The sequence below is a fragment of the Gymnogyps californianus genome, chromosome 6 (assembly GCF_018139145.2).
Source record: "Gymnogyps californianus isolate 813 chromosome 6, ASM1813914v2, whole genome shotgun sequence".
NCBI lineage: Eukaryota > Metazoa > Chordata > Aves > Accipitriformes > Cathartidae > Gymnogyps > Gymnogyps californianus.
The window spans coordinates 32,701,350-32,729,299 of NC_059476.1; the positions used below are offsets into that span (position 1 = coordinate 32,701,350).

Below are 27,950 nucleotides of genomic sequence, written 5' to 3' on the forward strand. Positions count from 1 at the left end.
ACACAGCAACACTCTCATGAAGATGTATTAGAGTACTGATAGACTTATAATATTGTTAGAGTGTTTAATGATTACAGCTATTTCACAGCAATGAAAGCAATGGTATATTTGACACTGATGCCGGTTTAATCTAAAAAGGATGCTTTTACTAAACTTCATGCTAAATTCTTGGCCAAGAGGTCATTAAAGGAATCAAACTCTAATTACTCGAGGACAATTGGATGCATACATAAAATACCTAACATATAGCTGCAATATTGCTAGAGGTCAGTATTTTGGAAGACCCATGTAGATAGGATTAAAAAGAAAACATTTTATGAGATTCTATTACTTTGTGTGTTTATCAATTTTCTCTGAAAAAGCTTCAGTAGCTTCTAATAGACATCCCAGTTATACAAGCTATGTGTAGTCAATGACTTCTTTACAATGAGGCCAAAGGAAATGAAAAAATGTGTTAATAAAAATTGCCAAGTAAATTTCAATAATGAGAAAATTATGTGTATGTGTGCTGTATGATAGGCACTAATGTAAGAACCTAACTCATTCAGACAGTGATCTGCAGATGGACACTACATTCAATTCAAAGATGAAGAGGCTACATTAATCAAAACCATTATCTATTGAAAAAATGTACTCAGTTCAAATAATTCTTACATCTTCACACTGGTCATGCAGCTGCTGCCTCAGTAACAATCTAGCAGAGCATGCTAAGGTGAACAAAATGGCTGATTTTAGGGGGAATCTTTAAGACAGTAGAGCAATACATAACAAGAAATCAGCCTGAATACACCCTAACTACACTCTACTCCCAGCCAACCCAGCTGGGGCATGGGGGGTGGGTGGGTGGGGGGTGTCTTCTCATTACCTTTGTACTGCCGTTCAACAGAGTTTTTCAAGCTCAGTTTGCTCAAGAGTACCAGAAATTTCAGCTGGAGGAAAGAGGTATTCCTCCACCAGCGCCGCAGGCCCATCTGTTTGCATTAATGGACAGATTTAGCCTATTTACCTCTGAAACAGGGATGTTTATGTACCTTCTACCCTTCTAAGATGAACAGTATAATTCACAACTCCAGCAAGGTTGACCTGGTTACCTCCAGCCACCAATCGAGAGAAATCAGTACCCCGACAGTCCAGTACGCTAAAGCACAGCTGGGCTCAGTTGCCAACCCCAAAAGGCCTTCCAGTCTTCCCCTTTCTGTGGCAAGGGATAGCAATAACCCATCTACAAGCAGAGAGTAAAACGTTGGGCTCTCAACTCCAAACGAGAGTCTCAGGCCCTCATTATCAAGTTTCATTTCCACTTTCATGGCATTACTGACCTGTTCCATTCTTTCCACCTGTTTGTTTGTCTTACAATTTCATGTCACAGATGGTCCCTCTTTTTTTAAGTTGCACTAACAACAGAGCATTGGAAAAGCTGACTGTGTTAGTTGTCTTGCCTGGGAAACCTGCTGCACATCTCAAAGCTGCATTTCAGTCGTCTTCAGGTTCAGGCAGCTGGTTTTCATCGTGACTGGTTTACATTTTCAAGCCTTTCCTTACAATTGCAAAAGCTAAAAGAATATATATGTGGGGGGGGTTAAATAAAAACAAACAGACCCAGAGAGTTCCCGATAATTACCTCATTTCGAAAGCTTAGGTTGTAAGCAAGGAAAACTGTGCCAGCTGAGATATGTTTTATCTATAGACTGAAGGGGTAGAATCATTCATTCCTGACTTCCTGGTCTAAGTCTCTGTAAAAATCTAAGAAGAGACTCTGAGGTTATTATAACATGTTTGAGGGACAACTATATTTTCTATAACATCAGATTTGTTTCAAGATTATTCTCTGGCCAGAAGGAAAGAAACTGTTTTACATTTTTGTTCCCCTTACCCAACTGAAGAACAATGCCTATGAACTTTCCATAAAAGAGTGTATTGGCTTATATAGAAGATGAATTCATAATGCAATAAACACTGTAGCATTTATTCCTATGGTGTTTCAACTTCCCCAAAGTTAATTTTTGCCAAAAACAAACTGAAAAGAACAATCTAACCAATGCCATGATTCCTTAACTGCATGAACCAAGCAGTTCTTCACAAAGCCCCTGATGTGCATTGGCATGCATAAAGTTCAATATGACATCACGTTAGCACTCATCATGTGACTCAAGAACTGAAACAGAAACAAGATTTTTAAAACAATTCATAGCCTGCTTTTCCTTACCCTAAGGCTGAGTGAAATTAATGGCCTTAAGTTACATAGGGTAGGATTCAAAGTAGGTACACGTCCATAAAGGTGGATGCATGCTTCTGAGATAAGATGCCTACTCCTGTGCAAAGGCTGTGCCATAAGAGCAGATGTCAAAGCTATCTGTTTAGGATGGGCTACATTATACCTTGGAAATGTTTATTTTCAATAACTGTAAATAAAAGTCTAGATGGGTAGCTGAGATACGCAGTAGGTATCTGGAGTTATGGTAATAAACAACAATACAGTGGCCCTAGCTTCCTGCGGACAATACCCCTGGGAATTATTGCATACTTAAAGGAGAAACAAATATAAACAAAAATACAAGCAAAAATTAATGTTCAGGCAGGGAAATTGAGAACAGTTTTCCTGCAGCCTCACCAGTTGTAAACGGAGGCTTATTCTACTGGCCTTGCAAATTCATTAACACTAGATTTCCTTATTCTGCAAGTTTTCTGAGATCCATTCACACTACTAATGCAAACTCTTGCTCTGCTCTCTCTTACTGAGACAGTTGTCTTAGAGGGTACTGTCCTAACTCTTTTCTTGATGGGTCTAGTTCTAGGAGGAGAGGAGCATCACTGCTAAGCATAGCTCAGGAGGAATACAAATTTCTTTAACAGACTACCTCTCTTCATTGGTGGGAGAATATGAGAACTTATTTCTGTTCAAATAAGGGCCAGGCAGAAAAATTAATCTCAGAGAAGAACTAAGAATCTGTGATAGTCAAAATGAATTATAGCATCATGCTTATGGTAGGGGAAGTGCACAGCCTTCTTACCTTAAATAAGATTTCCTGTTGCAATTCTTTATTAGAAGACATGAATTGCCCCCAGCAAAACAAATTTTCATGGATAGTTGCCATAGGGAAATGTCTAGGAGAATTAAACAGTTCACTGTACTATGGTAGACTTAGATCAGGCAGTGCTAGCGGCTGCAACACTGCGCCTTTAGGGACAAAAAGGGGGAAGAAGACAAGAAGAGAAGTGAAAGCAGAAAAATGGTGCAGAGAAGACAAACAACACAACAACCAAAAAGAGTGGAGCTGGGGACACAGAAGGAGGTCTTAAAGCATTATAGTGGGAACATATTAAAGTGTAGGTTACTGGTGCAGAGACACCAGGCAAACCACAAATTCACTGGATTCTGTAAGATTAGCTGGCTTCTGCAGACTCTGAGATTAGCAAGTTCCTGCATGGCAACTTGAACTGTGCTTTTATATACTCTTCTTATGGGATCAGGGACAGTCCTTGCCTTGTTTAACTGGCGTCAAAATTCTCCCATCTCAGAAAAAAAGACATGCCTGAACACAAGGGATGCTGAAGTGACTTCTTATCTAGCCATGATATCTAACAGTGCTGGTTAGGAAAAGATGCATTTTCAGCAGATAGAGGTGAGTGGTAACAGTTTGCAGAAATGCTTTCTCTTTCTATTTAAGGCCAAGTAATTGAGAGTTTAGGAGGAAGTTTTTACTAAGATCAGATTTCTCAGTCTCTTTTAGAAAGACATGTTGCTCAGTTGTTTACAAAAGTACTTGTACTTGATAGTCTGGAGACTTTACACTTAAGCATTTGTAAACATACTGGTATGATCTGAATTTAGTGTTGACCCTGGCTTGAGCAAGAGATCGGACAAGATGACCTTCTGAAATCCTTTTCAATCTGAATTATTCTATGATTCTGTCATCCATTGAATTGTTCCTTTTGCTGACATTTAATGGCCATCCCCTTTAACTTGGGAATTTAAACCTTCACAGTAGAGGAGAACTATGTCTGTGTACAGAGAGGGCAATATCACCTTTGCACTAGCTAGCTGGATGATTAGACTTCAGGTAGATCTTCCCAGAGTTCTTGTTTTAGTGGTAGTTCCTGGAGTAGTAAGACTCAGCTACCAAGACTTCAATGGTTTAGGAGAAAATTAGGTTACTTGGCAAATTTCAGGAGTCAAGCATAGCTGGTTGTGAACTTGGGCAGAGACATCTTGGCTACTGTACTGCTTCATGACATAACACTCTCAGAACATGTTTGAAAAATAAATCATCACTGCAGCTTATTGCTTTTCCAGGCAAAGGCAAACAGAGGAACTGGACATCATACCCTTACCTCCTCTTTGCCTATGTTTCTGGTAGCTTGTCCAGCTCTGTATTTCTTTACATTAAAGGTTTTTCCAACCTTTAAATGTGTTGGAGACTTCTAATAATGCCAGTGGGGGACTGCTGACTTCTTACTTTTAGAAGATCTTGCCTGATGTTCAGTTTGACTAACCATTTTATTCTACTCATTTTTCCTAACACATCCTTATACCTCTCTCTTTAGTATGTTCACATTTTTCTGACATAAGTTTAGGTTTTCATCCCTTAGCTTTTTTCTGTCCACACGTAATTCTACTACAAATACATGGACTTCTGTTAGCCTTTTATTTGCAGACTGTCTTAGCAATACACTTCTTCTTATCTGATCTCTTTAGAGTTGTTGTTTTTTTCCTTTGGGGGTGTATGTATATTCCATTGTCAGAACACAGTGAATTATTCTGGGTACTGTCACCCCTAGAGCTAAAGAAAGAGGAATAAGTATGTCACAGCTGTGTGTTGAGAAGCCTACATTTGAAGCATAAAATCCTACTGGGCTTTTTTCCCGAACATATCATCCTACAAAATCAGATCTAATTTACTGCTGGCTATTTCTAGCTCTTCTTTTCAGTATTACTGATTCCCATGCTCCTCCTTCCCATTGAATATCAATGCTTCAAATTATATCCCTTCAAGACAGCAGTGTCTCCCGTGGGAGTAACAGTTGCTGGTTACCACCTGCTGGCCAGCCAGGAACATATCACTGAACACCGCTTGCTGCCTTTCGTGCAGAACGCTGTGAACACAAGAGTCTGAACTATCTTAATTTAACAGGTATATCCAGACCTTCTGTCAAGTTCTAGAGATGAAAACCAAAAATCAATAGAATCAAGTTCTCAGATGTAGATAAAACAAAATTTTAAGGATGTTCAGACAGTTGCTGTGTGAAATTCATCAGATACCATGGCATGTAGCACAGTAAGATCTACGCACAGGAAAACAAAATCTCTAAATGTCTGGAAAACTGCTATTCCTCATGTATCTGAAGAAGTTCTAATATGAAATCAGGCTCACGGGAGGCTGGAGTCACTTCTACGCGTGTAGGAATAACGCATGCCTTGCTTGGTTCGGTGGAGAAAATGCCCTGTTAAATGGTTAAGTCTTTCCTTGTGAGGGAACTAGATTTCTTTGGGAGACAGAGCATAATTCCACCCACCACACAGATGAAAGTCTCTGCCCAGTACAAAAGCAAAGGTGGAGGGAGAGGATGACAGCAGTGGTTACTGCAGAGGAGGGACTGAAAAGAGATGCTAACAGACGAGGTAGCTGAGATGTAGCCCATGCGAACACTAGAAGGATGATCTGGGCAAAAAACCAAGATGGGACGTTCAATACTAAGCATTGAAAAGGTATGAAGGTCTAAGGAAAGGTACCTGCCATTTCAAGACTGTGTGTGCTGTTCAGTGCTGAACAGCTCTATGCAGAAACCATTCCCTACTTAGGATTTACCTGGCCTTTGTGGCATGACCAAGATGGTCATAGACATCCTAGGCTGTGGTTTCTGTTGTGATTTTCTCATTTTCATGCCTGACATCCGTGCAAACAGAGAGCATACATAAACTGAGAAAAGCCCAGTATGTAGTATTCAACAGTATTGTTTTACTGCCTGCACTAAGAACATTTTCTGATACAATCAAACTAGAGCCAGCTGACCAGGAGACAGTGTTGCTGAATTTCCAGGAGGATGTTACATCCATTTCTGTGTAATCTCTTTCAAGGTCTTTAGAAAAAAAAACAGTTGCGTATTTATTGATGTTGTTTGTTTCACCCATACCTACTGCGATAACATGCCATTTTCACATTACTTAAAGTGGGGTTATTGACATAGACCAAACTGTATTCCTCGTGACTGATCTATACATCAGCAGTGGTATGAACTTTGCTGCTTTTTCATTCTTTAAGGTTTTAATCTATGACTCATGAACAACTTCACTGAGGTGTAGAATAACCTCCAGGGAAGAATATTTTTCAATCAATAGCGTATTAGTAGAAAAGCAGTACATGCATGAATAAACTAATTGAAGGATGTGTTTCCTCAGTCACAGCTCTGTTATTGTATTCTAATTTCCCACAGTTTTTACAGTTTAACATTTCTGGTTGATACAAAGTTCATCGTGATACAGAGGATTTATTTAACATATATGAGAATTAACTACTAATTTTGGAGGCAACGTGAACTGTGTGAGATTAAATTAGAGCTATTAACGTGTTTGCAGTTGCTCAGACTGAGCAGAAACCTTGATATCCACAAATTAGTTGCCACAGAAAGCCTTGATGTCTTTGTCCTGATCATGCTTCCTTTACTTGCCACAGAAGACGCCTGATATTCTAGAACAGGTTACAAGATCTCATACCCTCGTGGTGCTCTTTCAGAGATGCCTCCACCCATATTTGATTGTCAAAACCCCAATCTTAACCTCTTACCGTCATTGCTGAATTATGTCCATTTCGTACAGAAATGGCACACACATTCTGGAAGCACAGAAAATGTTATGCAAGTAACAGTAAAAACAGTACATTATTCAAAAGCAGTAAGGTGACACAGATCTAAAGTGAACATGATCTAAAACCCTTTCAAAGAGAAGCATCTGAGCTTACGCTCTATTTAAGACTGCAACCCTGATCAACGATTTGCTCCCAAGAAGCATTGAACCAGCATCAGAAGGCCCAGAGAAGATTCTGGTGGAAACACAGCAATCCATGAGCAAAAATTCTCTGTAATTCAGAGTAATATAGAGAAGCAGCAATATCTCCTGGTTCCTATGCTACCAATGCAGTCCATAATGAGGCAGGGTCTCAGTTACAGTGGAGTCCATGAGGTGTACAGCAGGCTGGCATGAGAGACTACAAATGTGCTGACAGATTCATTTCAATGTTAAAAATGAAGCATTTTACCTAAATCTGTGTGTGAACAAACAGTGCAGCCAGGGCAGGAACTCCTCAGCATATAAAGGAGTTGTTCAGATATTCTGTTCAATTTCTTTCCTCTTCTCCTTTTATTGTATTCCTGTACTTGTAAATCAAATTTGCATTGCAGAAGTGGTCAGGGAAAGCTGGAGGTCTGAACACTTCGGGTATAGATGAACAACTGGTGTCCAGAGTTTACCTCAGCTTTTACTGTTTTCAATGGAAAAAAAAAAATTTCCAAGTGTGCTAGGCTTTGAGCACATCACAGGGCAGGTAACGAAACTTAGCGTTCTGGCAATAAACCTGTTAATCAAAGATATCATCACTGCTACATCAATGAAATGACATTGAAGTTCTCAACTCTGCTTCATTCATAACACCGCATCAAGTTTTTCATACGTCCATGCTTTGTTCCCAACTATAGATACCTATCCACATAAAACCATTTATATGTTAGAGTTTCAAATGTCACTGTTAGGCTTTACAGTGAAGCTACTGGAAATCCTCTTGGCTCCACCTAAGTATAATGGGAGTCTTGTACACAGAAGTTTTGCCATGACACTTTGTGATCTTCTCCCCTTAAGTTTGGGTAGAAACTCCATCTGTCAGGATAGGAAGATACCTTTGCTGTATCTCTGTTATCTCCAGAACCAGAAAAGAAGCTTTAAAATCCTTACCAAACTGACCTGAGCTTTTTTGTAATCTAGTGAAAAGTTTCAGTTTCAGGGAATTTTTAAGGGGGTCCCAACTGTATTTAAGTTTCTTTCCTTTATTCTAATTTTTAGCCTACATGTTTACTTCTCTTCCTACACGTCCCTTTTTCCAGGTCTTCTGGGACTAGGTGAGCTTTCTACAAAGGTATTCTAAAATTACAATTTTATTCAAGTTTTCTGAGTTGCAGAAGAAACAAAAAGCCAGGATGGGGACACAAAAGAAAAGAAGAAAAATAACACCCTTCAGATCTTTTTCCAGAAATTGTGAATAATAATATCACACCATTTTCAGGAAGAGAATGAGTGAGTGTGTGAGCATGTCAGATTTGTGTTACTCTTTAGGGAAAAACACTGTGTGACAGGGAAGAGGAGAATTAATAAAGGGAAAAAAAAGGGAAGACTGAATAGCATGTACCAATGAAAATCTCCTTTTGTCTCCTCTTGCCAATATGACTTAGGCAGGAGGATCACTTCTCATCAAGACATCTCTCCTTCTTGATATTCTTTGTGCACTGTGTCTAGCACAACAAAACATCAGTCCCGACAGGTTCCTTCATGAATGACTGTAATAAACTTATAAAGCCATTTTACCCTTCCTCACACGGCTACCAACTTTTTTTCCCCTTAGTGCTCATACAGGCTACAGTCCTATTTGTCCCAGTGTATTAAAATGTAACAACTACGAGAACTGTCAAAAACAATTCCTGTTTCCTTGCACTGGGGAGGTTCAGCATGTGTTATGTCTTTATGGTTAACTTTCATTAAAACCTAAAAAATGATACATAGAACGCCACTGGGAGATAATGAACTAAATGCTATCCTAACTTTACAAACTTAGAAAATGAGATGTCAAGTGTGGGGAAGCATACCAGTAATTGCCTTTAGTGAGAGAGACAGCTGGAGCTGATCACTGCTGTTTCTCCACAAACAGCCTGAATGAAAAGATATCTCTCTGGCTCTCCTGAACTTTCCCAAAGGGTCAAGTTTCACTTCAGCTGGTGTAAAAATCTCCCACTGATTTACTCTTATTAATTTCTTTGCAGTTCAACCTTTTTTAACCACTTTGCATCTAAAATAAAACCCACAAGCACCCTTAGAGTGCCACCTTTGGAAAATTAATTCCAACAGATACTCCAGGTTACTGGGTTAGATATATGCATGCATATGTATATATACACGCTATATGCATATCAAATCAATCTGAGGTTACATTAATAAGAAAGTTCTAAAAGCAGTGAGATGGAAGGGGATTAGGCTACTCAAGTCCCATTGATAAATGCATGCCCAAATCTCCACAGACTTTTGTCAACACATACCTTTCCTGTTAATATAATTTTACTGCAGTAATTATATTTTTTCCTCTTCTTCAGAGGACAAGTTATTCTATTTCTAAAAGAAAAAAATATGCGGTCAAATTCATTCAGGAGGAGAAGTTAAAATAAACAGCTAAAGTTAACTGCAACACTGACCTTCCACAAAAATATTTTAAAGAGACAATATTAGATTGCAGCCAGAAAGTGGCAAATGTCAGTTTTCATTAAAATCTTTAAGTATGTTCATCTAATTTACAACATTTATGAGATGTTGAGAAGTTCTGTTGCTTTTCTACTGTTTTTCTTTTGGTCTGTGTGATTACCGTGGTAAATGGACCCCATTGCCTGAGCAATAAGGTCCTCACATCAGCAACGGAGCAGCTCAGTCTCTACCCACCACCTCATGTCCTACCAGAATTAGAAACATCTTATAGGTTAACGAAGGCTATTTCATTTAGACTTGTCAGCTTTGGGAATCCCCCCTTTTTCTTGCTTGTCTGAAGTTTGGACCTGCATATTTTCAGTGTTTTCTTTTGGCTAACTACAATCTTAGGCTTATCCTAGATTTGCCAGGATTATTTTTCTTTCTCCTATCTGAAAAGAAAAATTTCTTAGTAACTCTGAAGTATACTAGAGTACAGCAGCAGCCTATGGACTCCACACCATGTAGGAAGAAGGAAAGTGTCTTTCCAGCTCCATGTTGGTGAGCTCTATCAATTCGTTGTCCCTATAAGGGTCAGTTTTCACATACAGAAAATTCTTCAAAGGAAGCTGTGCAGACTGGAGATTACCTTATATCTTTTGATGCAGGCTGAGAAATTGTGCAGAAATCACACTCTTGGCTTTTGAAATTTTGGCACTTCAGGTGTTTAAGAAGAATAACTTACTTTCCCCTTCATGTTGCCACCCCTTGGTACTGCCTTACCTCAGACCTAGAGAGAATCCAGGGGCACCTGTCAAAGACAGGAACGACAGCTATCCATCTGCTTCTTTCTCAGTGTGCTATTTACCTTGAGTAGATTTTTTGGCATGGCGGTAATAGATTTTTATCATTTAATTGAATCAGTCACTGTCTATTTCTGTTTGCACTGCCAGCAGGATCAGCAAACACTTCCCAAAACCCAGGATCCTTCTAGAAACTAAATGAAGCACAGGAGCACAGTATTCCCTCTCTTACACTGCACAAGTGACTGCAAAGCAGGGCTACTTGCATGCATTCTGCTCATTTTCCATACTGAATGGTAATCTCCAAATGCCTAACATATTTGGAGAAGTTTTATATCCTTGAATCACTTTTGTTCAGGCAGGTACTTTTTGGATCATTCTCCAAACTGAAAGAGAGCTTAATATATGGCTAAAAACTAAACTTAGGGCTCTGGAATTAAAACTAGAGGACTTTAATTTTTATAACAACTAGTTGGGTCCCCAGTTCTGACACCCATTGTAGCACAAGTACTTGGTGATAACTAGTAATTGAATGAGTATTTTTTGTTCTTTTAAACCCGAGTGCCAAGTTTTTGCAACTGCAGAATCAAGGGTGCTAGTGAAAACAGTGAGACAACTATCCCTGCTATCCTATCCAACAGTAATTCTGGGGCAGCAATGTTAAAGCTGCTTCAGCAGGACTAAGCACATTTTTGTTTCAGAACAGGTGCGTGCTCATAGTTTACACTCTGCCATCAGAAAGATCAAAGCCCACACCACTTCATTGGGCGGGGGAAGACCAGAAACAAAGACCCCAGAAGATCACTGTCTTCCACATTCCTGAGTCAGAAGCACACCTCCTGGTAAGGGCTGGTACCTCCTCTGCCTCTCTGACACTACAGATTCAACCTACTCTTTCTCAGAAAGACAAAGTATCTGATCATGGGTTAGGCTACAGTGGACAAAGATGACCCGCCTAGTCCATAAATTGCTGATAAATGACGTTCCCGTTTCTTTCACCTCTGTATAAATAACAATGTTTTCTCCAAATATTTTACTGAAGTGGCTTCAGTCTATCACATCTAAGGCTTCAGTTATCACCCTTTCCCTTTTACTGAGAGTAAGCGATCTCTTCTCTTTATTTGTAGGTAGGTATATTACCTATATAGTTGTCTGGTCTTTTCAGTTTTCCTCTCACATCTCTCATCCTCTCTTCTTAAATCTTTCCTTACAGCCCTGACAAAGAATAGAAACACTACAACCTTTCCCTTACTTTAACAGAGAACATTAAGTAATCTTATTAAATTGCATTTTCCTCTGCAGTATCAGAGGTTTCTATCTACCTTTCAGAAAGCAAGAAAGGGAAATTTGGTTTGCAATTCAAAAAATAGCCTAAAGAAGAAAGCTCTGAATCTTTTCCCCATTTTGCTATCAGCCACAAAACTACCCCATTAAAATCAGCTTGCAGGCAAACTGATGTTTTCTTAACATATGTTCCTCAAAGCTGTGCCAGCTGTAGTGCTTTCTACAGCCAATCACTGTGTTAATTGAGGTAAGCAATGAAAACATAACCACCTAAGTTACAGCAGCTTCTAAGATATTTAAAGCTGACTTGGATAAGCTATGTTAAACTACTGAAATTGTGTCTCCTGTCTTTCATATTTAAAGTAATGAAAGTGTTACTGGTGGTTTTGTTTGCTTGTCACATCTTGTGGTGCATAGGAATAACAGAGACACCAAATGTAGCTTTGGTTTCTGTTTCTAAGCTCAGAAGGGCCTTAACAGTGTTTACTACAAGACCCAACTTGATATATGAAGTATTTGAAGCTTTATCACCATCTTCTTTGGTCCAAACCGGTTTTGCTATTAGTTGTTTTAAGTTAAATAGTCATTAATAAAAATATTGCAATCTTTCCCAGCATTAAGAAAATCAGCAGGCTTACTAAGGACCACTTTCCTCTCCAGCATTCAATTTTGTTTATGGGACTTAACATGCTGTTGAAAGATATTCCAGATTTGTCTCATAATTCCATCTAGTGGATCAGGTACTGACCAATTTTTAGGCACCTGGGCCCGAGGGTGGAAATAATACTATAATAAAAAAGATCCCTAGATTCCTGTGTCACGCATCTCAGAAAAGAGCCAAAAACCTGGAGGAGAGCTACCTAATTCTGCTAAGAGTGACAAAATAAAAAGAATCCTCTACTAGATTACCTTGAAATGCATAAAAGCTAAGCAGCACATCTCCAACCAGTGAGCACATTTTGACCAGTGAGGTGGTTGAAAAACACCATGTCCATAGCTTTGAGGAGCTGTCAGTACAGAAAGCCCAAGAAGAGATGCAGAGTAAGGATGCAGTGACAGATTGGTGTCCTCTGGAGCGCCCTGTACCACTATTTTAGCTTATAGAGAGATGCTGATCTCATAGATGACGGCACCAAGGAAGCTGGAAGAAAATGGAACTGCTCAGTCCTGTCAAGATATACATGGAACTAGGGGTTTAGGCAGTCTTGAGGTAAAAGCTTTGATTCTGCTTAAATCCTCATCTTTTTCTGGTGAAGAACTGACCCTCAGGTGTGTTAGCAGTATAAAAATTCATATGAACTGGAGTTTTTGCCTTCCTGACTCTTTTTGTGTTAGTGTTTCACTACGTCACCAGTTCCTAGACGACTAGCCCAAAGGCAGGCTGTATTCTTATATAAAGTATAAATTGATTAAAAGAACGAGATCACTTCATGACCATTTTGTACGTGCAAAATACTTTTCTCAAAAAAGCGCAACCCCCCTCTTTTTTCACATTATTTTTGAATAGGGGCATTGCCCATGCCTTTTCAAGAATGCAGGAAAGTCCTACAAATCCAAAGAACTTTTCTTCTATACCCTATTAAAGGTGAATGATTGCATTACAAGGTGTAGCCCTCTATCTTGTAGCTAGTCATTTAAATCCTTATTTGCTATGATCTCTGAGATGCTGTGTCATTTTGAACTACAAGAATGAGTTATTAACTTGATGAGAGAAGCAAATGGACACAAACTACTTTCTCCTAGTCTGTTTTTTGTTAGTTTGTTGTTCTTTTTTTTTTTTTTTTTACAGCCTCCACAGTTCCTAAAGAATATGGTTTTAAATTAGGGTCTTTGACAGCAAAAGCAGAGCACATTTTATAACTCCCAGAGCTACAAGAAACAGCTGTATATAAGCATAAACCCAGACAGTTTCTGTCTTAATGTGCTCCAGGACACTGTTGGCCCAGTTCTCAATTGTATTACAGCCCCTGTTGTGCCATTTCTCTTGTGCAAAGAGGCTATAAAGCCATGTACTGCAGAAATCCCTTCAGCAACGGGTCAAATGCTGAACAGCGCAAAGCCAACGTAGCCGTTCATCGCCCCGTCTTCAGTGGTCCAGAGCCTTAGGAGATGCACGGCTCTACAGTAATATCACTTGTCTGCTCTCTCCAGAATAGCTCATCTGCATGCCAAGAAACTGGGTTACTGCAGTCTTCAAGGTATTCTAACTTTTATGAGGAGAAAAAGCCTGGTCTAGGAGATAGGAATTTTGTTTTTTTTTTAAATTCACATTGTCTTCTCTCAGGGAACTGTCCCTGTGCCAGAAACTCTCCTGGCACAAAAGCTTGGTACAGTGGTTTTTTCCCTAGGCCATGGTAGTCATTTATTGCTAATTATAAGGTAAAGGTGTTTTTTTCCCTCTCCCCTAGTGGATTACATATTCCACAATCATATGTTCAACCTAGATTAAAAAATAAATAGAAATATAACCTTCCAGGCACATTATTTCTCCTAGACTACACAGAAGTAACTCCACAAATATTCACTGTCATTTCATCGATTACACGGGGCAGGAAATGAGTTTGAGCCGTTCTTGCTTTTGGATGGATGCTGCTGTTGAAGCAATTGTGGCAACTTTTCAGGGAGCATACAGATGGCCTGGTGATTACTGAAATGGTAGGGCCTCAACACCAGAGCTAACAGAAGAATAGGAATTTTTAGTAAAGAATGTTGACGACATAAAATAAGCTTGTATATTTTTTTCCATAAATTTTCCAAGAAGAGTGTCTGAAAACTGCAATATTTTATCTGAAAAATGAATGATGTCAGCTTTTCCCATTTTTAATTCATAGGAAAAAATGTGGAAAGGAGATCCTTGTTATAAGGAAAAACATACATACATAGAAAACCCAACTTTCCAGTACAAGGCAGTTCCAGTAGAAAATTTCTGAGGAGACTTCAGCTCAGTTGCAAGTTCTTCGTCAGATTTTCTTAATGTCTCTGGTCAAGTCACTTCATTTCTCTGTCTCAGCAGCATATTTGAAAGTGGATAAGATAATGCTTTTTCATCCATCTTTCTTTGAGTCTTGGCTATGTAGACAACAAGATATTTTGGATGGGCATTCTCTTGTTATTTTCTGCAGGACACTGCATTGCACAGTATGTTATCATCTATCATTCAGAGTTTCTAGGGACTGTCTTAATACCAATGATAAATTAGTGTAATTCACATTAACTGAACGTTTTTCCCCAGGTTTACTTGTGATTTTCCAAAACGATAAGTACATAATTATAGAAGAACAGCTCTACAAGGATTAGTTGCTTGCTCTTTAAATTGAATCAGTCTGTTTCCATAGTATCCTTGAACATGTTCTTATACTTGTATTTGAAAATTTACAAAGTGAATAAGTGAATAAATTGTATTGTGAAGTGTATAAAACTCAATAACTTGAAATTTTAAACAACAGTCAACCTTCAGGAATAAAAGTAATAATTCAGTTTTTTAGTTACATCACAGAGTTTTTGTGCTGCATGTAAAAACTTATTTGTTCAGCTTGCTTGCTGCCAGATAAACTCCAAGATGATAGTTTATCATGGTTGACTGAACATAGGAGAGCTGCACATGTGCTTAAAAGGTAACCCTTCTGATGGTATCTTTGCTTCTTATAAAGGCTAATCATATTTTAATGTAACTTATCATTATGAAACAGGATATGCTATTTGTTCTACATCTGTGAAATCAGCATGGTTACCAACGTGGCCCATGAAATACATTTCTCCTCTGATTGTCAGATCTCTGGCAAAGGTACTGTCCTTTGTATCTTTCTGTTCAAGAACTCCAGCTCTCAGTCTAAACTGTGTTTTTGCTTCTCTGGGTGAAAAGGAAAGGATCACTATGTGAATGGCACAGCAGCAGCAGCGCACTCTGCATACTTTGTACATGTCCTAAAGCAATCTAGGATTGCTTAAAGGGACTTCGAGTACCAGGCTGGACTTAAAACAAAACCAACACAAACCATAATGCAAACCAAAATCTTTTCTCTTTAAGTATCTTATCAACAGAGTTATTCAAAATCCTTCCTTTCTCACCAGCACATCCTAGGAGAGCCTCAGTAAAATGAGGTTTGGCATGGGGAACTCCTTGTTAACATGGTGAGTGGCTCTTGGAGTTGAAGCTCTTCACTCTCATCCAGAGCAGACATATGCCCGAATGTGCAGCTACAACGGTCATTTGGTGAGGGAACATATTTCACTCTGATGAGCGCTAAAGGGGCTGCAGGAGGGACATTTGACCATCATGTCAGATAGCCACAGAATACAGGACAAAGAAACAGTCTCACTCAGGCATTATCAATCCCCACTGAAGGAGGGGCTGCCAGACCTCTCACTCTTTCATCCCAGCTGCAATATCCAGAGCGTGAGAAATAAAGTAGATGCCTTTGAATCCTGCATATCTGGAGCTGCACATCAACTGTTTGTGTAAGAAATGGGGAACACAATGTAATGGATGCTTGATTCAGATGAAAAGCTGAAAAACTTTTCTTAAGCGCAAAAGAAAGAGCATGGTTTGCTTCTCTGAGAGCTGGGCATAGTGGAGCATAAACAAAGAAATCTGGGTCCAGGGGACTTCAGCGGAGGGATAATGTAATGCGTACATCGCCCAGCTGTACGCATGCAGAATCAACGGCAGAACCCGTGCCCTTGTGCTCCACAAACACAGACAGGTAATAAAGTGGTGACAGCAGCTCATCCAGCAGAGGGAACCAGCACAAGCAAGTGGCCTTATGCACTTTCCCCTCTGGAGGACAATATATCAGGAGTCAGTATATGAGAGAGGCTCATCTCCCAGACTTGCTGTCTTCACTTCTGGAGGTTACTGACAGTTCAGTGCAGCAGTAGGACAGGATCGCTATATGGAGTGACTGGAAAGCCCAGAATAAAGACAGACACAGGGGTGTTTCTGTGCCTGGTTTTTAAAAGGCCATTAGTCTAAACCTCCTGGTTTAGACTGCCAGCAGCACAAGCAACTGTTGGCACAAAGCACTGCAAGCACAAATGATATCGAGAGGATAATGTTGCTGTAGTCATGATGGTCTAAGAACATTAGTAATGGAAGGTTTATAAGTAGAGGCAACGTCTGGCATTATGGAGATTTATAAATGCCTATAGTGTCAGCAAACTGCAGTAAGAAGCAATGAGACAGGTCTACAGAGCATCCAGAAAGCTTTTCCTCAGCCAGAATTTCTCCGGGGGTGTGAGCCCATTACATCCTGCAGTGGGGAAGCAGCGGACATTGCAGGCAGAGTGGTTTAGTCACTAACGTGAGCTGAGTGGGCTTGGCAGGTGCTGCTCTGCTCCCGTCTCCTCCTGAAGCTGCAGCCATGCTCCCTATACCCCTCAGCTTTCCCTGTATGCAACCGAAGCAGGTTTGTCAAACAACAGCTTCTCTATGTCGTCCTTGTGATTTCTTTCAGCCCAGTTTTAAAAATAGTTTCTGAGCAATTATGTGTCACGTAAGAATAAACCCGCATACTGGTGCATCTTTCCTGTCACCACAAAATAATAGCACTACAGTTTCCACATTTCAGTCTTTTTTTTTTTTCTTCTCTGCAAAGATCAACAACTTCTGCAGCAAAAGGACACAGTATAATCAGGAGATCATCAGCCTGAATAAGTATAAAACTTGCAGAAATTATGCACTCTGTGGAGAAACCTGATGCTTTTTTTAGTATCCAAGCACACATACTGCAAGGCCAAATCCATTTATAAAATAAGTCAACACAAGCCTCTTCATATCACCGGGGCTGCACTTACTAATGAGGACTATATATATATATATATATATATATATATATATTCTTTTCCCTTGAAACCAGTTGTTTTGCATGTTTCTGATGATCTGACATAGCTGGGGCTGCTTTTGTAGCTGCTTTGCTTCACAGTGTTCACAGAAACTTTGCTGTGCCTGGTTCCAGGCATCTACACCAGTAAGGCGAGCCCCTGACATGTTCTGCCTTTCCTGTGTTTTGGCCAACTATCTAATATTTCGAAGCTGAGGAATTAGCATTTGTATAAAAGTGAGCATCTCATGCACGCTGCGTCGTCACACCACATAAGGATAGAGAAAAGCTCACTCATGTTCTTCTCCATCCATTGAAATGCTAAGAAGAAAGCTGTTGGTTTTCCTATCGATGTCTTGAGGTAATTGTTTTTCAACTCAGGAGCCATCCTTGTTCCTCATGTCTTGAAATAATATTGTGCTTTTCCTCTCCCAGAAAAGTGATTTGCCATTACCTGCAGCTACCTCGGACTGTTCCAGAGCTTGCTTAAAGTGTTTTTTTCTTTTGAAACTGGAAGGTCTCCATTTGCAATTAGGTTTGATATCCCAGCTTCGTGGTTCAAAAGTATTTGAGCTGTCTGCTGATGGAAGCTCATTGTCACCCAAGGAACTGTAGCATCATTACCACCCTGTGGGGACCAATGGATTTGTTCCAATAAAGGAAAACTTTGGTAAAGCAAGCTGTCAAGGGACTCCAACCCTAGATCTCAACAGCTTTGCCACGGAAGTAAGTAATTTCCCAGAGTATTTCACAGTACCCCACAAAGCCATGTTTTAAATTGATGAGATTTCTGTGTGTTACTGATACATCTACTTTCGTGGGCAGTGAATGTGAACATAAACTGTTGCCTGGTCTGCCCAGGTGACTACACATATATCTGAGCAGAAAGTTGACAGACTTTCTGGTAGATACTTTTGTATGAATCATCATGTATGGTGAAAACCTCAGCTCAGATCTGGGTGAAGAAGTCAAAAGAGAGGGACTTGAAATGACCCCTGAATGACAGAGGGACAACAGCCAAACAAGAGCAGCAAAACAAAACTTCAGTGGCAGTGAAACAGGTATCATTAATATGAAGGGGATTTGACAGGAGTTATGGCATATTGATTCAACATTAGCAGGATTTTTTCCTGGTTTCCTTTAGAGTGATAACTCCAATAACATTGCAGGATGAGCAGGGATAATAAAGAAAAACAACACCAAGGAAAAACCTTTCTGGTGTTTAAGCTCAACAGCTTCTTTTTTGTAACTCAGTTATTATATGTCTAGTTTTTCAAAGCCTTGGAACACTGAAAATAATAAAATCGCTTTCATTTATAAATTAAATAAATAGACAAAGTTACTGCAGCCTGTGTGATCCCAGTCTATGAGCTTACCATTACTGAGCGTCTGTTGCTTGAACAGAGTGGGTGGTGGTGTTTTTAAAGGCAACAAGACCAGTAATATATACAAAGTTGTTCAAGATGACATGCAATTATAAACATTTCCTGCAGAGCACGTTAGGTCTGCAGGTTTATAAGTGCCTTTTAGATTCCGTATTTTAATCACTGGTCTTGAAACACCCTGAAAAAAACCCCACACATCCAAGGTCAAGAGTAGAATGGTTTTTTTCTTGAACAGGAGGGATGATTTTGGGACCTTGCCCTTCTCAAAGACAAAACTATTGTCTGTACTTGTGCATTGATGTTGGTCATAGGCCTGACACCAGAAGACAGATCCCAGGTGGACAGATGCATCAGTAGATTTACAAGGGCAGATTCTTAGCTGGTGTAAATCAGTAACCTTACATTGACTTCATGTGTCACCATGTGGCATGAGAAGAGCTGCTCTCACCAGTTGGCTGGCCTCAAGCTACTATTTTGTAAACTTAAGCTGCTACCAAGGAATCATTTACAGAACACCAGGGGATTGCTCACTGATTTCTCAAACACTGATGAAGCAAAAGAAAAAGGGAAGAAAACAAGATTCTAACTGTCCAGAGCAGTCAGAACGGAAACAATCCTCCCCACCTTTGCAACACCTGGAAGAGCTGATTATAACTGTAGATCCCAATTACAGTGACAATAACACAATAGCATGGATAGTTCTTTAAAATAAACAGAGATGAAGTAGTGCTATTGATCACTATTATTAGCATAGTGGGTCAGGATAATTTAAACCTTTCCATTAAGGCGCAAAGATGGGTTTTCAAGATAGGGCATCCGTGCAATTATTGAGCTGAGTAGGAGGTAGAAATGTAATTATGTAAACTAACTAAATTAAGAGGATTGCACAGTTCATTAGAGTCCCTTTTTTTGGTCAGCATTTTGGATCACCAGCTGCTATAGAATTTCATTTCCATTAAAAAGCATTAATTGCATCTCTTCTGTGAAAGCAGAACAGTTGTGCTAGTGTGAGCAGCTCCATCCTTGCTATTCTAATGCAGGTGTGGAAATAGCTTTCTGCTCCCCGTCAGCACTCAGGACAGCCAGCCCCTATTCCCTCACCAAACCTTCAAGGGGACAAGATACTCCTGCCAAGTATGCCTACGATCACACTGGTTGGTAGGAACTTGTATAGTTGATATCGTTAAGGATTTAAGGAGATTTATTCAGGAAATATGACTGAAGAGAGCATCCCACTTTGCTAAGTAATTTCCAAACACAGAGCTAGGCCCTTCCCAAAGGAGTATCTCTGTGGCCAGAAAGAAGAGAGGAGGGAGGCTTAGTCACCATATGTTATACATACTGAGCTGAGACAGACAGCTCATTTCAGGCTGGGACTTTCAAATGAGCCTGAGAGAGCTGGGCATGCTATTCCAAGTTAATTGCAGTCAGACATCAGTTACCTGTTCTTCAGACACTGAAAAATCCAGCCAAAACTACTTCCCTGGAGTCAAGCTGAGAAATGTGGTATCTATCACATACCCATGCTATTGCCACTGTCTCTTGGTCCACTTGCTCATGCACTCCATTGAAGGAATAAACAAGCCCCTGCTGCCAGATAAAGACCCCAAGAGGGACTTGGAAATCTATGGGCCAAGCTACGTACAGCCAGAGACTTCATTTCACACATTTCTTGTCTCTGGATTTTTTATCCTTTGTGTTACTGTGGGGTAATGTTAAGGTAAATATTGCTCTATGTCCTGCCAAATAAATGCGAACCACACCTTTGGCCGTCAGCAACAGAAAAGTTTCCCATCTGTAAGAGGTCAGTCTGAGGAGAAAATAATCTTCATTGAAAACTGGAGACTTTGTTACTTGTTAGTTATATGTGATTCTCCCTTCCTCACAGGGAGATCTCTTCGTCATCAACCATTTTTCTACAGACACCGCTAGCTGACTGGAGCCCATGGCAATCAGTCACCAGCTGCTTTTCTGCCTCCAGACAGGGTGTTCAGTCTACAACAGGCAAATCCCACCCTGCTCCATCCCTGCCAGACTGTTTCTTGGGGTTTTGTTGAGTTTATTTTTTTATATTTTTGGGGGGTTTTCCCTAAAGACAGGGGGTGCTTTTATTGCAATGCTCTAATATGTTTTGCCTCACAGACTGGTCACTCAAGCTTTTTACATATGAGGGTTAATGCTGAAGAACTCCATAAAGACAAATTTCTTGTAAGTGTAAAGAGTGTAAAAGGATGTAATACAGTGAAGAGGGTGATCATACTGGCTTTATTTGCTAAACAGTAGGTAAAAAACCCTCTAGTTCTCTCCTCCTCCAAGGAAACCACTAGATACAGACAGATGTTTGCTCCACTCAGGAGCTTGTTTACATATTATTTTCCTATATGCAGGGGAAAAAAGAGGATTTGGATATCCACGTGAAAAGATGGATGCTTGTGCTGTGTGAGGCTGCTATGGAAGCATATTTGATTTTTGTAGCTAATAGCTTCTGAACAGGCTTTACCTGCAGTAAGTATCAGACTCTGTACTTGTTCTTTATAAATGAGCATCCTGCGGGTGACTAAGCAAAAGGAACCTATGGAAACTTCCTCTTACAGCATGTAAATCATTGCTGCAACATTTGCTTTTCCCCTGCTGACTGTATTAACGTGTTGCTTGCCTAGATAAATTAGGGACTCCAGAGCAACACGTTCAGCAGCCTTCGGTGCCCCTACCTACACACACCTCGCTTTGGCACAGGGAGGACTGCTTTGCGCACAGCGGAGTTTACTGTGATGACTCATTTGTAATATACAGATGTGATCGCACAGAAACCATCATGGTGCAGTCTGCAGCACCAAGATCAATGCCGTACCTACGGGCTGCGCTTTGGTATGCCAAGGAAATTCATAAGGTCCCAATAGACAGAGCACTACTGTCCCAGGCTCAGCAGGTAGTACAGGTCTGCCACTTTTACTCAGACCGAGTACCTCAACTCTATAACCCTACCTATTTATTTTCACAGGATTTCTTAAGCTTTCACGGGAAGTGAGCTGGACTGCATTTTTCTCTTCCAAAGCAGAAGCTAAGTATGGCTAGAGAATGGCAGCAGGAGGGATGAGCCGCTGTCTCTCAAAAAGACAGAAACCTGCCAATCACCCTCTTGTCTCTGTGCCAGGCAGAGGCTTGTGGGCCCCAGGCCCAGAGCAGCAAAGGAGGAGCATGCATTAAGTTGCTGCTCAAAGATCCACAGCACCACAGAGCAATGAAGCCAGATTTAGGAGCCAGGAGCCACGTGCCATCTTCTGCACGTGAAGCTTAAGGTACCTCACCCTGGAGCAGCAGCAACGTGACAGAATCTGGCTATAAGTGCGACAACTTCTGCTACACAGAAAGGACCAGATTAAGAGAGATGATGTGAAAGAACAGACTTAAGGAGGTGTTTTAAAAAGCTTAACATAGATCTGCCTCTAGGTGAAAACCTTCTATTAGTTACCAGGATGGCTCATTCACCATAGTCTAAGTTCATATCAAGATGCATCAACAGAGAATCACTATGAGATTCCCAGATTTAAAAAAAAGTAAAAATATACAGGGAGAAGAGACACAGGAAAATTCAATCATGCAAACAAGAAAAAAAATCATAAAACAACAAGGTAAAACTAAAGAAACAAATACATTTTCAATACAAACGAGAGAATGAAAAGAAATGCTACAACACCGTAATTTGCTGATCAAAAAATATATTTATAATGTCAACGGAACAGGGTCAAGCCTTTTTTGGCATTCCTTCAGACAGGCCCCTAACAGTGTCTGTAATATCTAGTTCCACTTATGTCATGCATGTCCGGCCCTAATAGGAAAGCCAAGCAGAACAACACATGGGGGTTTGGTGTCAATGCCGTATCTTGTGTAGAGTGACGCAGCATTTCGGCACTTTCTCTAGGACTGTGTTTGAGAAAGTATGTTAATTTTTTTTCCCCACTGAGTTTCACAACAACTGCCAGGCCACCTTTAACAAAAGTCAAATCTGGCCTCTCATATTTATTATTAATATCAATAATATGATGCTCATAATAGACTATTTATTATCTTCTTTCTGACTCTTTTAAGACAAAAGAACACAAGTAAGCATGCCTCCTAATTTTGGCCTCGGAATAGCCACAAGAGCCCCTTGCATATAAAGAACAACTTTACTTCTGCCATAGGAAGTCTATGGCCTCTCTTCTTGTTTTTCTGTCCCCATGATAAAAATTCCCTGGGAAAGTATACATCACTAAGTTTTAGAGGAAGTTTTTAAAAATAGTTCTGTAATTACTTATCCCTTTATTACTAATTCAGTACTTCAAAAAGTACTCAATTCGTGTGCTTTTTCTGTACAAGTAATTATTTCTCCAGTTTATCTGCCTAGAATATATTATTTTTCAGTGGTATTGTTCTTCTTCATTTAGCTCTTCATGTAAAGCTTCCCAAATGACTGACGCTAATGCAGCTGTCAAAAGGTTTGAAAATATTTGACTTTCCTTTTCCTTTTCACTAGCCCAGATCCATAGTTTTATATATTCTGGATCTATATCTTCATCTCAAATGGTACAATGAATAACATCTTACTAGGTTAATCGATACATGCCTCACCTCTAGCAGTAAAAATCTACAGTACAGTTAATTAATCCATTTCTAGGACTAGAATTAAGCAAACTATTTATGCAGATTGTGGCCATTTCTTGACAGCTTTCACTGTTTTAGAATCAAGAAGAGAAAGCAGGTTGGCCTAGCAGCAGTGTTATTGATATTTTGCTTAAGCCTTGATATTGCAAATACATTTGGTATATCTAATTTTAATAAAGGGGGGGAGGTGCTTCCAGAATTTTAAGTTCACTAAAAGATCAGTCTTGACTACTCCTGTACATTTATAGACTTGTAATAACTAGATATTTCTTTCACCACAAAAAATCATAGCTAGATTCTCAGACCCAGCTAACCACACTTCACTGTTCTTACTTGCATCCTGACTTTGACTAATACAAATGTTATGGCACACTGTTGACTTAATTCCACACATTGCTTGATTTATGAAACAACTTAACAATATTTTTCTTCATAACCTGAAGTTCTTCAAAGCAACCGGATCAGAAACAAATGCCAACGCAGTGATCTTAATTGGACCAGCATTACTCCATTCTTGTCTTTATTCTAGTTTAGAAATAAAGAAAATGAATGTGAAGGTAAGAAAGAAGAAAAGCATATGTTCTCCCTGTTTGAAATAAAACCAGATTATTTTTTTAGTTCAAGGCACAAGTTCATATAACTTCCCCATAAGATTAATAATAAGCATTTCAAGGCCCTTTCCTCCTATGCCTGCACAAGTTGGAAATAGAATCAAAGGCCTTTTTACTGATCATCCTTTCTTGCCTTCTTATTTACCAGCTGTAGAAACTTTAAATTTCCTGAGCATCCTGGTGCTTTGATAACACTTCTTCATCTCATGTCAAGAAGACAGACTTTTGCAAATCTGGCTATAGAAATAATTAAAGAAAAAAAGTCATAAAGTTCAACTTCATATTAGTGGATGTTTAGTTTCCAATGCCATGTAGTTTCTCTACAGGTATTTCAAATATATATTTTATTTTATTTTTTTACAGAAGTTGCTCTTTTATTAGCCATTAAATCAGCTAAAGCTGATCCAAATCAGCTCATTTGTCTATGAGACAAAACAAGTTGACCTCTGGGAAACATGTCGTCATTTCCTTCATAAACTTAACGACTGTTCAGATATTCTGTCAAAACAGAAACAGTCTGCATTTGCTGTTCATTCAAAAGGATAAAGCTTTTTAAATTTGTTTTTGTCTACTCATTTCTGTTGGTAAAATAGATATAATTCCTCACTTGAAATTTCCTTCTCATCAACCAAGCTCTGTCTTTCCTCTTTTTGTGTTTCTAATTGCAACTTTTTGGTCAGGCCTCTGTTAACAGGTTCCCTAAGAAACATAGTGAAGATATCAATGGACAGAGAGGCAATCCTTGTTCAGATACTCACATACATCATGTTCCACTTTTTCATGTTCTTCACTTGTTACACAATCACCTCTATAATACTTTTTGCTCCAAATACCTCTTTGGGGCTCAGCCTATCAAATTCCCCAATTCATCACTATTATGCAGAAGATCGATTTGGATGTCACTTCCAAAATTTGCTTTGACTAGCTTTATTTGTTGTCTTTCATCACTGATTTGTTTGGTGGTCTCGTAAAAGCTGGGAATTGATCAAGTTGTTAATATTCCTTTGATTGTGATATTCCCTAGGAGTTGCAGAGCAGGGCTTCTAACTCTGATGACCAGTAACTTATGTGTGTTCCTCTACCTGAATTTATTGTACCCAGCAAACTCAGACACTTACAGTTTTTATGGACCTCCTCTTTGTTGCAGAAGTTTAATTTTGTATTAAAAACAGTCCCACATATTTTCCATATTCATTCATTCTTGTTATCTTCCTTTGCATTCTGGGAAATAAAATACAATTCTATGTCTACTTTTATTGGTTAACCACACATAAAGAGCATCAAAGAAAACATTTTTGTATAAAATGTAATCGTAATCTATCTAGAGACCAGAGCTGAGATGTTTGCTGTGTTGAGCCCACTAGACAGGATGCATTTGCATCTGGAAACATCATCATAAAAAAGGCAAGACTGGACAGATACTATTCATTATTAACCTCCGGTTCCTCTCAAATCCTTTTCAACATCTTCAAGCCAAGGGAAGGTATTATCACCAAACAACTCTGGCATCACTTTTGAAAACATGTCTTCTCTGTTCCATTATATTGTACCATCAGGACTTGATTGGAAATGTCAAATCATACAGTTATGCAGGAACTGTATGAAAATACAATAGCACAATCCATAGTTCTATCACATTTATGTTGGAGGGATGCCAACCAGCCTTGGCACTGGGCAATAAATTAATAATATGTTCCATTGATAAGTTTCACTTTGAAGCGTTGCTGAGTGGCTGGCAGCACTTGAGTGGGAAGTAGGCGTATCAGAGTTAAGTAAAATTAACTGCGAGGGCTGGACCCACCACTCAGAACAGATGCATTTCCAGGCAGAACCACAAGATAGCGTACGTACGTGGGGCAGGTACTTTGTCATTATGATCATTATGGCTAGTCTTACAGCTTTATCTCCCCAAATTTCATCTATAGGGATGGAGAGGAAAGAGTTCTGGATGAGGAAGCCAACAGAAGTGTGTTGAACCAGTCCTTGGTCTTCATTGGTAGAGATGTGTGTAGCAGCTGGGCTGCTTTCTTTCAGAGTATTCTGTGGGTGGGTGTGGGACATGCAGTGCATCATTATTCCTAGCGCTGCATTATTGGCTTTCTTCAAAGCAAGGTAGATGAGCTGTAGCACGTGGAAGCTACACGGTGAACATACTTGCTGCATTTGTTATACCATGAGTTCATATCAAATGGAAGTGAAATGGTGCATCAGACCGGCCACAGAACCTGCTGCCTGCCACAGGCTGACGTAAAACTCTCCCAGTGTGCTTCACGTAGTTTCTGTTCTGAATCTCTGACGATATCGCCAAGCTGCAATTCCTCTTCTCAGCTCCCCACTGTATATATACTAAAATAAAACTTGTGATTTGCTTCCAGATAAATGTATCTTTTTGATTGTTACATAAAAAGGTCGTGTTTGAAGGGCAAGTTGCAGACTCATATAGCCAAGGCTGGTGCACTCAGAAACAATCAGGACAAGCCACAGACTTTGTATGCTTGACTGACAGATGCTTTCAGCCCTCAAAACTGCTGCTGAAAAGAAGCCCTCGAAACTGCTTTTGAAACTCAAGGCCATAGCATGCACAGCACATAAACAAACAAGTATTAGACCTTGTATTAGCTTAAATTCCCAGGGAAAATGAAACTATGAAATTTGACGTACATTGGTATTGTTCCTTAGTTGTACTATGTTCTACTTACTAAAAACATCTGAATACCTTTAAAATGTTTTAAAAGATAAAATGACGTTGTGATGCATGTTGAGAATGAGACAAAATATCAATTCCAATAATGCAAAATAAAGCTAAGCTCTTCAACTAGAATCTTGAACTAAATTAAACTGGATTTGAGGTTCAAAATTCAGCTACTGATGCTTTTCTACTTTCCTTCTTTCTCTAACTTTTACTATGTGTATTTTGAATGTGCTATGTACAACAAACTCTGCAGTAGAATGACTTCCTTATTGTTCTGTTACTTCAACTGTTTAGGATGAGGAAAGAACAGTCGTATAACATAAAAACAAGTGGCTGCAGAAGGGCAGAGAAAAGATCCCTCAAGCCTGTTGTCCTGTCTTTAGTAGTGGGATATAAGAGGTACTAAGGGAAGAAGCTAAGAAACTAAGATTCACAATGAGTTACACACATTCAATGGAAAAATAACCAAACTGTAGAATATTTTGGCCAAAAGTTTCAGTTATGTTTCAGAATTGATTATGTGTACATCAGAGAAAAGCCCCCAAGAACGGTTTATCTCACATCAGTGGGATGTGGTGTCCATCCACATCAGGGACTCTGCAAGAGCCTGTTGCTAATTTTGTGGAAAGTCATCTGTTGCACATGCACAGTGTGAGGTTCTCAAACACTAACTTTGCAACATCTGAGACAAAATTTTTTCAAGTGAATCAAAGCCACTTTTCCTCTGCTGAGGAGCAAGCTCATGGCAAGACAGACGTTCTAAGAGGAACTATTTCTGAGTTATCTTAGTGAATACATAGACACTGAAGTTTTTTTAAAAGAATGGAAAAAAACTTCTTAAAAGAAATAGAGGAATTTTATGCTTTGGATCAATGAAAACTGGACAAACAGAATTTCACAAAATGTAGCAAAAAGGAAAAACTAAAACAAGACCTTTTGTTTGAAGCAAAAATAGTAGAATTCAGATAAAGTGCTTTAGAAACTCTTAGTGGGCTACTAAACTAATGCATTTAAAAGGAAAGGTCTTACTCAAACTCCAGCAGCAGAAATTACTGTAGGATTTCAACTTTTTACTGAAAAGGCTGGGTTTTGGCATAAGAAGCTTAGCCTGTACTTTCATTAAACTTATCAGCAATGAAAATCCTCCATTGATCAAGGCTCTGGACTTGCTTAAGGTGTAAAGGAGCTCAGATCCAAGGGCCATCTTTATATCACAACAGTTTCTGCATGTTTTCTCTCAGCCTGGTAACTGAAGCTGCACATAAAATAGCAATAAATA

At 39.4% G+C, this 27,950-nt stretch overlaps 1 long non-coding RNA gene across 2 annotated transcripts in view; it reads right to left on the bottom strand.

Moving 5' to 3' along the window:
- Positions 1-27,950, bottom strand: part of LOC127018091 (uncharacterized) — a 288,464-nt gene that overhangs the window by 38,006 nt on the left and 222,508 nt on the right. The window lies entirely within an intron of this gene.